The following is a 13,784-nucleotide window of genomic DNA, read 5'->3' as shown; positions in this document are numbered from 1 at the left end:
TTTTTTTTTAATACTGCTAGAAAATTGTTTCAGAGCCAGGATTGAAAACTTTTATTTTTCAGTGTGGAAAAAGGGCCAGGTAAGCCCTTTGAGGCAGGCCAGGCCAGAAAACAAGACACTATAACAACTGCAGAACTCGACTTTATTGTTATAGAGTATAACAGAATTGTGAAAGTTGCCATAGTTTCTTTCTCTCCCCTCTGATAGCAAACAGGCTCAAGACAGAGCAGTGGTGGGATTCAAATAATTTAACAACCGGTTCTCTTCCCTAATGACCAGCTGGGTAGGCATGGCTTGGTGGTCATGTGACCGTGTGGGCGTGGCCAACTCAATGTTACTCACATTGATGGGTGCTTCGCCTTAGCTGTTACAATGTAATAAGGGTTAACCAGAGAGGCAGTTTCTGTAAGCAGAGCAATAAAGATTAGGCTAGAAACACCACCAGAATGTTTCCTTCCTGCTTCCTTACAGGATTAGCCTTGTAAAGTGGAAAAAACAAAACAAAATAAGATTTCTTCCAACAACCGGTTCTCCAAACTGCTTAGAAAGTTAACAGCCGGTTCTCCCAAATAGGTGCAAACCGGCTGAATCCCACCACTGAGACAGAGGAATCTTGAGTTTCTTCCTCACCCTCTCCTGTCTTTCTGAGTTAAGCTAATATTTTTACCATGGCTGTTCATTTCCTTTTTCACTGGCATTTCTGTATTCATCTAAGGCCATGTGGGATGATACAATGATCAAATAAGAGATGAGGCTAAACTTTAGGAGCCTTATCTAAACTTTGGAAGCCTGGGGGCTGGTGGTAGTTGTGGTGGGGAGACAGATAGAAAATTGGGGGAGGCAATGAAAGCTCTATGCATCTCAAACCTTTGGAAGGGAAGGGATTCCCTTTGTTCGTACAAGTTTGTGACATGCAAGCACATGGCAACATTATAGTTAGCATTTCATTGTAGCTACAAAACTGAATACTGCATAGGTATATTTCACCATGGCCAATGACCTAGACTGGGGAACAGATTTGACAGAGCTCTTATAACAATCGCTGGCATTTGATTCAATTTGTCTTACTTGAATGGAATTTCTGGAGCTAGATCTGAGATGGCCTTACAGGTCTAGAATTCACAACAGGGTTCCAGGTGGCTTCTTATGATAGCAATAGCATTTTAGATTTATATACTGCCCCATGCATTCTATGGGTGGTTTACAATCTAAACTTTAATTGTTTACATTGCTCCCAGCAATCTGGGTTCTTATTTTATCAACCTTGGAAAGATGGAAGGTTGACCCAACCTTAAGCCCTCTCAGGGTTGAACTCCAGGCTGTGGGCAGAGTTTACCCACAATCCTGTACTTTAACCACTGAACCACCAGGGCTGTTTATGATATTCCAAAGTTAATATAAAATTATTGGATTCCAGAATTGGAACAGAGTGTTGGAATCGTGTATGATCACAAGGAGGTGGTGGAGGACCTAAAACAATGATTATATCAGTGGGAGCAAATTGAAATGAGAAAGCCAACCGTAGAACGAATAAAATAATAACAATTAATCAAATATGGAAAAAGAAAGTAATAACTAATGCCAACTGTGGTTCGCATGCTTGCTATCCTGCCCAAAGATCTGAAAAGGAACTTGGACACAATAGGAATAGAAAGCTCAACTCATTAATTACAAAAGGCTGCTTCACTTGGAACAGCATAGATAGTATAACAATGGTGTCTTTGGCTATCATAGACTTTTCGAAAAGATCCAATAGTCAAAAGTATCATAACCAGTCAGAACTATCTAATAGAGAACATATAAATCACAACAACAAAATCAACACCAGTACAAACTATGGAGAAGATAAAACAATATCTGTTTTCTTCTAAGCCTCTAATCTCTCATTGTGGCTTCTTACACTATATTTGTCACAGAACATACAGTATTTACACACAGAGAATAGTTTATGGATCAGACCTCACATGTCTGTTGAGATGACATTCTTGACTTCAGTCCAGTTAGTCCAATGATCAACATATGACATAGTACAGCTTTGTTATATGGACTTTTAATTAATTTGGCTCTTCATTCCTCAGTAGAAAAATGAACTGAAACATGGAATTAAAAGCATGTGATTCAGCAATTGTTCTACCATAGTTCCTTTCCACGTGAGGCACTTCAGGCCAAGTCTTATCTAGTTTTTATGTTTTCTATTTCCTAGAATGGTTTGTCAAGATGTTTACTAAAACAACACAGTTCTAAAAAGAAAAAATCTTTTTAATATCTTTACATGCAGTCCTAATGAACTGAAAGAAAACTTTGATCATATTCAAAGAAATGAAATACCAACAGGAAATCAGGTAAAAACATTATAAATGCCTTTTTAAACTTAATGATTTTTCAGACTATGATGCTCTACCACTCTTCAACATGTTGAGTCACAATCGGCTATATGAAATAGTTGAATAGTTTGTTAAAGAACTTTTGTTGATGGATTACTAAGCGACAATGAACTTAAATGGCCTATTTGTCTGAACTGGTAGTCCCAGTTCTGGCTAACTGCAGTTCGGCAGTTCGAGTCTCACCAGCTCAAGGTTGACTCAGCCTTCCATCCTTCCAAGGTAGGTAAAATGGGGACCCAGCTTGTTGGGGGCAATATACTGATTCTATAAATCGCTTAGAGAGAGCTGAAAGCACTGTGAAGCGGTATATAAGTCTAAGCGCTATTACTATTGCTACATATTTATATATTCTGTGTATAATTTGAACATCTGCTGTGTTAAATTAATTTTACTATCAACTGCTAAAATTAAAATGATTCTTCTTTTTAAAGACTAAGGGTATTTTTATGAGACATTTTGATGACTCAGAAGGATACACCTAGATCTGAATCTGCTTTTCCCAAATTTGCCAATTTCCGTGTTGGAAAATAGGGTTACAACTTCACAGACAATGAGAAGGGACTCTGTTGATCTACTTTAAGGGGGATGGTGGGAATGAGGACTGCACTTGATTGAGTAAATCCTCAAAAGGGACCATCCCTCAAACTTCTCCGCTGAGCAGAATTTAGGCTCAGCTCTTTCTATATTACCTTTTTACCAACCTAAATTACTTTAGTATATTGTTGGTCTTGCCACTGATTTCAGTTTGGGCCTGGTGTTTGAGTTAATCCATGATGATAATTGAAGAAGAATGAATGGTACACAGTTTTTGTTCAACGATGAAGAACTGCTACTTACTGTAGTTGCTGAGAATCTTGCCACTAATTTTCTCCAAATGAGTTTCCCCAGTGCATTGCAGGATATTTAAATGGAAGCCAAGCTAGCCCTCAATCTCACTCAGTGGTGGGATTCAATTTGTTTTACTACCAGTTCTTTGGGTGTGGCATGGCTTGGTGGGCGTGGCAGGGGAAGGATACTGTAAAATCTCCATTCCCACCCCACTCCAGGGGAAGGATACTGCAAAATCCCCATTTCCCCCTGATCAGCTGGGACTTGGGAGGCAGCTAATAGATGGGGGCAGGGCAAGTCAGAGATGGTATTTACCTATTCTATGAACTACTCAAAATTTCCGCTACCAGTTCTCCAGAACTGGTCAGAACCTGCTGAAACCCACCTCTGATCTCACTCCAAAATAGTGCTCACAACTTTTCAGAAAATTTTTAAGCTCAATCCAGTCATTGAGAATATAGTGATGTTGAGGTCAGGAATTTGGCAACATAAGTTCATTGGCACTACCATACCTGAAGGTCTATTGGCAGGTAAGTTATACCTTACACTACAAGTTGCCAACATATGTTCTTCATGGTTAAATTTATAGGCATTTTGGAAACCAGATCTTCCCCAGTACTCTAATTCCAAAATATGGAAAGTGGGGTGAAGAAAGTCTACCAAGAAGCATTCAAAAAGTTAAAGAAAGGGGGAAATTCTGGCAAACCATAATATTACTAGGGCATAGAATGTAAGCAGGCAGCCCAATGAACCAGACAATGCAATTTCATTGTTCACTTTCCCCAAACTATTGTTCTTTGTTAAATGAATTTTGAATGTTGCTATTTTGATGCAAATCCAAATATACTTCTATGAGGTTATATAGTCACTTGCAGCTAATAGCTTCTATAGCATTCAGGCAGGAAAGTGAGAAATGGGACCAAGGCCAAGCTTCTCATCACTACACCCTCAATGTTAAGAATATAAGAAGAGCTCTGCGGGATCACACCAAATAACTTTCCAGTCTAACACGTTCTTTTTTTAAAAAAATGAGGTGAAAAGGAGAATAGTAGCAAAACTGCCAACGCAGAAAATACGGAAAAATCTCTAGCAAATCTCTTATGCTAAAAGTAACACTGAGCAATCATAATTAAAAATCATTTATAATCCCAACCTTTTCCTAATCCATTAATTAATTAGGTTGTAAGAGACATAGCTTTGCCCAGGCCACTAAGAATGACTGGAGTTGTTATCCTAATCTTCTTTCGTGCCATCTCAACTTAGCAAAAGGAATGTCAAGACAACAGAAAATTCTAAGGAAATTGTCTTGAGTGATTTCAACATTAGGTTATGTGGAATGGACCAACTTGAGACTTCATGACCCAAATCACTATAAGATTGCTTTAATTAGTCTGACCGATAAAACAAAGCATACCTTTGATTTGGTATTGATTCAGGGGCTGAGATAGATTGCCTGGCTATAGATGATCAGAACAATTTTTTAAAAATCAGTTTTGGTTTCATGGGACTTATGTTACTCAACTCACTTATTTGAAGATTTATGGAATCTACAGTAAGTCAATCTGAAATGTTTGAAACTAGAGATAGTATTTTCTTTGGAGATAGACCAGGATGATGGGACTCTGTTACTATATTTGAACTTTCATTTAATTCCAATTATCCTCTGTAGGGGTTTTTCTTTTCATATTTCCAGTGGCATATGCTTGTTGTGGTCCACCAGCAGCCTGCATAGCTAGCAGCGGAATCGGACAGTGAGGAGGCTGGGGAGAACCATGGGCTGGTCCTGGACTCTGGGGAAGACCCAGACAAGGGCTCTGTGTCGGACGCAGAGATGGGGCCAGGGCCATCTGGAGCGATGCACAGAGTCTGGAGACTCCAGAGGCGGACAGCAGAGAGGCAGAGGAACAGGAGGAACTGTTCCTAGTGCACCCATGCGAAGAGCTGCCAGAAGGCAAGAGCAGCTGAAGCAAAAAGGACGACTTAGGAGTAAGGCCAGGAGACGATTGGCCCTTCCCATAAGGCTTAAAAGAGTAGCAATGGCTCTTGGACTATTTGTAGGAAAGCAACGTTGCTACATTTGTTTCTAGCCGTCATCTCTTGTTTCTGAATTTCATGAGGCTTTGCCAAGAAAAGCCTTTGGCAGGGGCCAAAGAGGACAAAGGTTTGTGATAAGGCCAATGGATTTTTCTGAAGGATTTGTTTTGGAATTAATTTGGACTAAGCTGAGAATGAAGTAATTCTCAGCTGCTATAATAAAATATGTTTGTTTAGGACTGATTGTGTCTGGTAATAACTTCTTAGGCCTAGGTCACAACAATGCTATCATGTACTGGATCCAGAGAAGATCACAAGGATTAGATCAGCTCCCCTAGCTGCTTTGCTGTGGGATGTCCCATTGTCACCAATGATATTTCATACTTATAAGAAACAACTGAATTTGTATAGATTACATATATGATTGCATTTCTACACATATCTTACACCTATGCTAAAAGTCTGCTACTGAACCAGATTAAAGGTGTTGATACAGGCAGTCCTCACAACTAATTGCAATAGGGACTAGCAACGCAGGCATTAAGCATGTCATATGACCGTACTAAGTTACAACATCAATTCTGTTCCAGCTTCAGTCATTAAGCAAATCACTGCAGATCATTAAGCGTGATGTCACATGACGCAATCTTCAACTTCCTGCCAGTTTCCCCATTGATTTCGCTTATCCAACACTAGCTGTGAAGTCTGCAAATGATAATCATGTGACTATGGGATACTGTGGCCGTTGTAAATGTGAGACAGGTGCTAAGTGCTCAAATTGTGGTCATGTGACTAGAAGGCCAAGTATGATAGCTACAACTTTGGGGAACAGCTGTCTCATTTTTCAGAGCCATCATACATTTGAACACACGAGGACTGCCTGTATTAGAAAATAAAGCCTCAGAACCAAGTTACTTTATAGAATATGATCCTCCTAATTACCTATGACGGGGAGGGGAAAGATCTTGTTATGGTGTCACAACTTATCCTATGGAATGGCCTCCCTTCAGTGGTATGCCAGGCTCCTCTAGTGACATGTTTAAGACATTTCTTAAAGCCATTTTTAATGAGAGCTCTTACTATTATTTTTCCTTAGCATTTTAATGTTTTGTTTTTATTCTGGTTTTTTTTTAATTCTGATTTTCTTTTTACTATTTAAATCACTGTTTCTCAAACTTGACAACATTAAGATGTCTGGAAGTTGCACTCCCAGAATTCCCCAGCCACGTTGAGAAAACTGATTTAAATTAATTCAATATTTTTAGTAACAAAAAGAAATACAGAAATACTTGTCGCAAGTTGTTAATTAGTGCATTTTTATAGTTCAAAACTGGCATATTTTAGCAGGCAATAATGGAGGAAAGCTGCAAATTTGGATGTAATCCCCACTGTAATGCTTTCTTTGGAATATCCAAAATGATCCAATCCTTTTCCTTCAGACCAGTATGTGTATGAAAAAAAATTACAATCAATTAATTGCCTGTGAAATGCAATCAATCAGTTGAATCAGCTATGAATTAGCAATAAATTTAGATCAACATTTCTTTTAATAACGAATTTAACTGAAGCTGAAAGAGGCTTGGTTAGTGTTCCAACTATTACTGTTCAAAATAAAATTCCAAATCTTTATATTACCATTCCAAGAGTATAGCGGGGGGGGGGGGATTTCATTACAAGAAATCGTGGCTGCAAACTCAAACAGAAATCTACCCTGTGGCAATTTTGCAAGCCACGGTTTTGATAGTCTTGCTCCTTTTGGAAGTACGATAATGATAGAAAATGGCCTCTTGATGAAGTCAAGTTACAGATTCAGAGGCAAAAAGAAAAAAAACCACCATAAGCACAGAAAAAATGATAGATGAATCTGTCAGTCAGTTAAGCACTGTTTTAGCATGAAAGCATCTCAGTTTCAGTGGCAGACTGGTTCATGAATTGCAAATGAGTAAAAGGAAGTAGTAGCTTAATTCTTCTGCCCGGGGCTCTGTCAGCTCTTCTTGTGGTGATCCTGTGGTGATCCTGCAGGGAGATCTTTACCCAGTAGTCAAGTTTTTTCATCAGCCAAACGTGTGTCCCATTAAAGGCTGTGAATAAATTTTTTCCTCATGATGCTAATAAAAAACAGGCTCCTGACTTCCCGCTGTTGCTTCCGAAATCAAATTGTCTCACTGAGTCATTTCCAGTTTAGGGTTTTAACCAGTGGTGGGATTCGAAGTAATTTAACAACCGGTTCTCTGCCCTAATGATTTCTTCTAACAACCAGTTTGCCAAACTGCTCAGAAAGTTAACAACCGGTTCTCTGCCCTAATGATTTCTTCTAACAACCAGTTTGCCAAACTGCTCAGAAAGTTAACAACCGGTTCTCCCGAAGTGGTACGAACTGGCTGAATCCCACCACTGGTTTTAACTGCACGGATGTCCAAAGATATATTAACAGATCCATGCTACATTTGATTCTCACTGTAGTTTGGGAAATCCCTCTGGCGGAAATCTTTAAAGTTGAACATTTTCATCAGCCAAACGTGTGTCCCATTAAAGGCTGTGAATAAATTTTTTCCTCATGATGCTAATAAAAAACAGGCTCCTGACTTCCCGCTGTTGCTTCCGAAATCAAATTGTCTCACTGAGTCATTTCCAGTTTAGGGTTTTAACCAGTGGTGGGATTCGAAGTAATTTAACAACCGGTTCTCTGCCCTAATGATTTCTTCTAACAACCAGTTTGCCAAACTGCTCAGAAAGTTAACAACCGGTTCTCCCGAAGTGGTACGAACTGGCTGAATCCCACCACTGGTTTTAACTGCACGGATGTCCAAAGATATATTAACAGATCCATGCTACATTTGATTCTCACTGTAGTTTGGGAAATCCCTCTGGCGGAAATCTTTAAAGTTGAACACTTTTCATCAGTTCCCACTTCCCCCATAGCAGTGGTGGGTTGCTCCTGGTTCTGTCCGGTTCTATAGAACCAGTAGTAAAACCAGCGAGAGGCTCCGCCCACTTGCCCCGATGTCATCAAGGGGCTTCTGCAATTGCGCAGAAGCACATGTGCGCACGCATGCTCCAGTGGTGGGTTTCAACATTTTTTACTACTGGTTCTGTGGGTGTGGCTTGGTGGGCATGGCATAACTTGGTGGGCGTGGCAGGGGAAGGGTAAAATCTCCATTCCCACCCCAGGGGAAGGTTACTGCAAAATCCTCATTTCCTCCCAATCAGATGGGACTTGGGAGGCAGAGAATAGATGGGGGTGGGGCCAGTCAGAATTTTTACTTCCGGTTCTCCGAACTACTCAAAATTTCCGCTACCGGTTCTCCAGAACTGGTCAGAACCTGCTGAAACCCAACTCTGGCATGCTCCCATTGCGAACCGGTAGTAAAGATTATTAGAACCCACTCCTGCCCCATAGGTCATGTCATTAACCTACAGAAAGAGTCCCAATCCCATCACCTCATCAATTTTTTTGACAGCCAAGGAAACACTGTTTTTTCCTTCTGGATAGGTGTATACTTCAAGTTACAATCTAAAATGATTACTTACAGAGTATCCAAGATCCCCAAATATCTTCAATTCTAAGTAGATTTTTAATGATACTCTCTGTGTATTGTAATTTTAACCTCAGAATTCCCATTTACCACATTGTTGTTGGCATTCTGAGATTAATTCATGCAATCCAATGATTAACCATATACTAGGTCATAAATTATGTTACTTTTATTACTAAAGTTTATATATGAAGACAAACAGTTTGCCTCCCTCACATCTCTGTTCATTTAATACAATCTCAGTGTAAATAAATAAATATCTCCCCCAAAGTCAACTCATCATTAATGGCTTATAGCAACCTCTTAGTATCACCAAAGCATTGTTGAAGGAATGTAGAGCTTGTTATTATTTTAGGATGAGTTCTCATTTTGGAACAACAATGGTTGGATATATCTAGAAGATGCCATTTGTTGCTAGGGAAAAGTGACACAATTAAAGTTGATTCATGGTGATTTCATGGATACATGCATGCTTTTCTCTGGTAGCAATGGTTATATCCCAGAGTTCTAAAGGAGCTGAAAGATGTCATCTCAGAACCACTGTAGCACATCTTTCAAAAATTCTGGAGCACTGGGGAACTACCAGAGGACTGGAAAAGAGCTGATGTGGTTCCCATCTTCAAAGAAGGAAAAAAAAACCAGACCCATGAAACTATAGACCAATCAGCCTAACAGCAATATCCAGAAAGATACTGGAAAAGATAATAAAAAAACAGATCTGCCAACATCTACAGAAACGAGTAAAGTAATAACTCGCAGTCAGCATGGGTTTGTTAAAAACAAATCATGCTAAACCAATCTTATTTCATTCTTAACATAGTTGTACTAAAGTTGTAGACCAGCGAAATGCTGTGGACATATTGTAATATACTTAGACTTCAGCAAGGCATTTGACAAAGTAGACCACAACCTACTTCTTGGTAAGCTAGAAAAAAGTGGGATAGATAGCATCACCAACAGATGGATTCGTAGCTGGCTGACAAACTGTACTCAATGAGTAGTCCTTAATGTGTCTACGTCTATATGGAGGGAAGTAAGCAGTGGAGTACCACAAGGTTCTGTCTTAGGCCCAGTACTCTTCATAAATGACTTAGATGGGGGAATAGAATTTACAGATGATACTAAGCTGGCAGGAATCGCTAACATCCTAGAAGATAGGCTCAAGATCTAGATGGATCTTGACAGATTTGAACACTGGGACCTATCTAACAAAATGAAATTCTGTGTAGATAAAAGTAGTCTTACACTTAGGCAAGAAAAACCAAAAGTACACATATAGACAGGGTGAAACCAGGCTTAATAGCAGTAACTGTGAGACGGATCTTGGAATCTTAGTGGACAACTAGTTAAATATGAGCCAGCAGTGTTCAGCGGCAGCCAAAAAAGCCAACACGATCCTACACTGCATTAACAGAGGGATACAATCAAGATCAAGTGGTACTAATACCACTCTATAAAACCTTAGTAAGACCACACCTAGAATATTGCATCCAGTTTTGGATTACTATAAAAAAGATGTTGAGACTCTAGAAAAAGTGCAGAGCAGATCAACCAGAATGATTAGGGGACTGGAGACTAAAACATATGAAGAATGATTACAGGAACTGGGCATGGCTAGTCTAGTGAAGAAAAGGACCAGGGGAGACATAATAGCAGTGTTCCAATATTTGAGGGGCTGCCACAGAGAGGAAGGGGTCAAGCTATTTTCCAAGGCACCTGAAGGCCAGACAGGGAATAATGGATGGAAAGGTCCCTTCCAATTCTGTTGTAAATCTAAATCTAAATCTGATTTATTGTCTCCTGCCACCAATTTTTTCAACTCCCACATCTAGCCTACAGCCCTGTGTTCCTCGATAGCCTCCCATCCCAACATCAACTAAGCCCACTCCTGCTTAGCTTCCAAACCCAAAGAAGGTCAGACACGTGCTAGCCCCTTCTGATAGTCTAATAGCTGTTTTATGAATATTTAATTGCTTAAATTTACCGTTAGTTGTTGATATTTGTTTTAGTTTGCTACATTAGTGATCCCAAGTATTCTATGGATAGAAAGATGACATATCAACTAATATATATATGAAAGATTTTGAACCGTTTGCATTTGTTTCTTGTTTCATTTATTGTCCATGAATAAAAAGGAATATACAGTTAAGTAATAAATAAAAATAAATAAAGGAGAATATTTGTAGCTCAGGGTTGAAAGGAGAGATCCTTGGTGTTGTCTGAGCTTGGACGTTTTACTACCCTAACAAGGTAACATCATCAGCATCAAGGACCCCTCAAACTTGGCCTTGTTATCTTCCATATCAACAACTATACTGAAGACTCTATAGATAAATTCACATATTCCATAAAATAAAGATCTTTGCAACATGGGATCAGGTTAGCCGAGGGACCATGTCTCCTCAGTTATATCTGCCTATCTCACCAGATCTTGCAGAAAAGACATGTTGTGATTCCCAGATGCTAGATTCCCATTTGGCTGGTCCCAGGAGGTGGACCTTCTGTGCTGTGCCCATTTTATGGATTATTCTCCCCCTAAAGTGAAACCAGCTGCATCCCTAGTAATTATTATTTTTATTATTATTATTTATTTTGTCACAACAGTATAAGTAAACATCGACATAAAACAACAACACATCATAAAAGAAAAACATATATATAAAAAAAAAATGCACCAGTACCGCATATGTGGTACCTTGCTCAATAGTAGTACCTGTGAGAGGGATCTTGGAGTCCTAGTGGACAACCATTTAGATATGAGCCAGCAGTGTGCAGCAGCTGTTAAAAAAGCCAACACAGTTCTGGGCTGCATAAACAGAGGGATAGAATCAAGATCACGTGAAGTGTTAGTGCCACTTTATAATGCCTTGGTAAGGCCACACTTGGAATATTGCATCCAGTTTTGGTCGCCACGATGTAAAAAAGATGTTGAGACTCTAGAAAGAGTGCAGAGAAGAGCAACAAAGATGATTAGGGGACTGGAGGATAAAACATATGAAGAACGGTTGCAGGAACTGGGTATGTCTAGTTTAACAAAAAGAAGGACTAGGGGAGACATGATAGCTGTGTTCCAATATCTTAGGGGCTGCCACAAAGAAGAGGGAGTCAGGCTGTTCACCAAAGCACCTGAGGGTAGAACAAGAAGCAATGGGTGGAAACTGGTCAAAGAAAGAAGCAACTTAGAACTAAGGAGAAATTTCCTGACAGTTAGAACAATTAATAAGTGGAACGACTTGCCTTCAGAAGTTGTGAATGCTCCAACACTGGAAATTTTTAAGAAAATGTTGGATAACCATCTGACTAAGATGGTGTAGGGTTTCCTGCCTGGGCAGGGGGTTGGACTAGAAGGCCTCCAAGGTCCCTTCCAACTCTGATGTTATGTTATGTTATATAAGTAAAAGTATGCAATAACTATATTAATTTGTTATAATGAAAGGGAACAATATGACAGGAACGCTAGGCACTTTTGTGCTCTTATGCACGCCCCTCTTAGAGCCTTTTTTGCTATGTAGTTGCAGTGGGCTTTGGCACAGGTCATTTGATATGAAAACTCCAAGGTCTTTAACAGGGTGGGGGTCATCTATAAGGTAATGTCCATCGAGCTTGTACTTATTGTTGGGGTTCTTTTTTCCAATATGTAAGACAATATATAAGAGCATTTGCTGGTTGAGATTTGGAGTTGCCAAGTTTTAGACCAATCGGGTACAAAGTCAAGGTAATGTTTTGGAGATCTCTCAGGAATTGGTGATGACCAGTGAAGCCCTAAAATGGCTCCATTATTACATTGCATTGCATTATTACAGTTAACATTCATTCTCTCTTGTGCCAGTGGTTTTTATATTTGCATCTTTCTGAAGATGATTTTTTTTTTAAAAAAAATATGTATTAATAAATATATATTTATTGTTTTAATTTAATTAATTTAATTAATTTTTAATTAAAAAGTGACCCAGTATTGCTTCTTGTGAGATGGACGGCTATATACATTTTAATAAATAAATAAATCACATTGAATACATTTTCCTTATAAGGAAACATCATATTGGACTGTGCTAACTTAATAGAACAGGCAAAACAGATTTTTTTTTTCCACAGAATGTTGGCCCCTTTCAAAATCCTGAAAGGTTTTGGCAATGTTTCCTTTACTTTTGCATTTGTGTATGTCAATAACTAAAATTATTATGATGACTGATATATTTCTTTACACAAATTCTTTCCCATCCTAGATTTCATTATGATCCCTTAGGTATGTTTGATTTGACTTACCACAAAACCCACACTTTCTATTCTGTTTGTTCTTTTCACATTAGATTTCAGGTTAGGTTGTATAACTAAACACATTAATCATAGATTATTCAGAATATGAGGCTTCTAGCAGTTTTTTTTAAAAAATTGCTTTAATAGGACCGTGGCATGTTAAAGTTCTTCTTCATAAATCTGGAACATGGGGGGGGGAGCTTTTCTGGGGAAGTAAATTACTTTCAAGAGCAGATGTGAACTTTTCTTTTGAAAGACATAACCTTGGAATCCAAAGTTAGAGAAATTTGTCAAAATAAGTTATGCTCCCAGGATTGCAACAATCTGATTTTAAACAAAAATTATCCAAATGTTTCTTAAACCACTCCTTCTTCTCTAGGTTGCCAATTTCAGTGTTCAGTGGTAAGAACAGAGTTAATGTCTAAAAATTTCTATAAAGCACCAAGTTAGCATTAGAGTGATCCTCTGATCCTCTTTCAAAAAACGATTTCCCAATTAAAAAACCATTGTGATGATTCTCCATTTCCATTTTTTTATGAATTGCCTTCGGCATGACCTGAGTATAACTCATAACATCATCTGCTACAATGTCCTTCCTGTCGAAGACTACTTCAGCTTCAATCGCAACAATACACGAGCACACAATAGATTTAAACTTAAAGTGAACCGCTCCAATCTTGATTGTAGAAAATATGACTTCAGTAACAGAGCTGTTAATGCCTGGAATGCACTACCGGTCTCTGTG

General features: G+C 38.8%; 2 long non-coding RNA genes across 4 annotated transcripts in view; one reads left to right on the top strand and one right to left on the bottom strand.

The window, feature by feature from the left end:
• Positions 1-13,784, bottom strand: part of LOC131192257 (uncharacterized) — a 32,892-nt gene that overhangs the window by 18,653 nt on the left and 455 nt on the right. The window contains exon 1 of one of the 2 annotated variants that reach the window (XR_009153679.1): positions 11,496-11,775. The exons of the other annotated variant lie outside the window; for it this stretch is intronic. This is a non-coding gene — a long non-coding RNA (uncharacterized LOC131192257). Of the gene's footprint in view, positions 1-11,495; positions 11,776-13,784 lie in introns of those variants that run through there. 2 annotated transcript variants of the gene reach the window in all.
• The window catches only part of LOC131192256 (uncharacterized), a 73,613-nt gene continuing 62,000 nt past the window's right edge, over positions 2,172-13,784 (top strand). The window contains exon 1 of one of the 2 annotated variants that reach the window (XR_009153678.1): positions 2,172-2,342. This is a non-coding gene — a long non-coding RNA (uncharacterized LOC131192256). The remainder of the gene's footprint in view (positions 2,343-13,784) is intronic. The other variant, XR_009153677.1, reaches the window with a different exon arrangement.

This window comes from Ahaetulla prasina, chromosome 2, assembly GCF_028640845.1.
Source record: "Ahaetulla prasina isolate Xishuangbanna chromosome 2, ASM2864084v1, whole genome shotgun sequence".
Lineage (NCBI taxonomy): Eukaryota > Metazoa > Chordata > Lepidosauria > Squamata > Colubridae > Ahaetulla > Ahaetulla prasina.
This window is presented reverse-complemented; position numbering and strand designations above follow the sequence as displayed.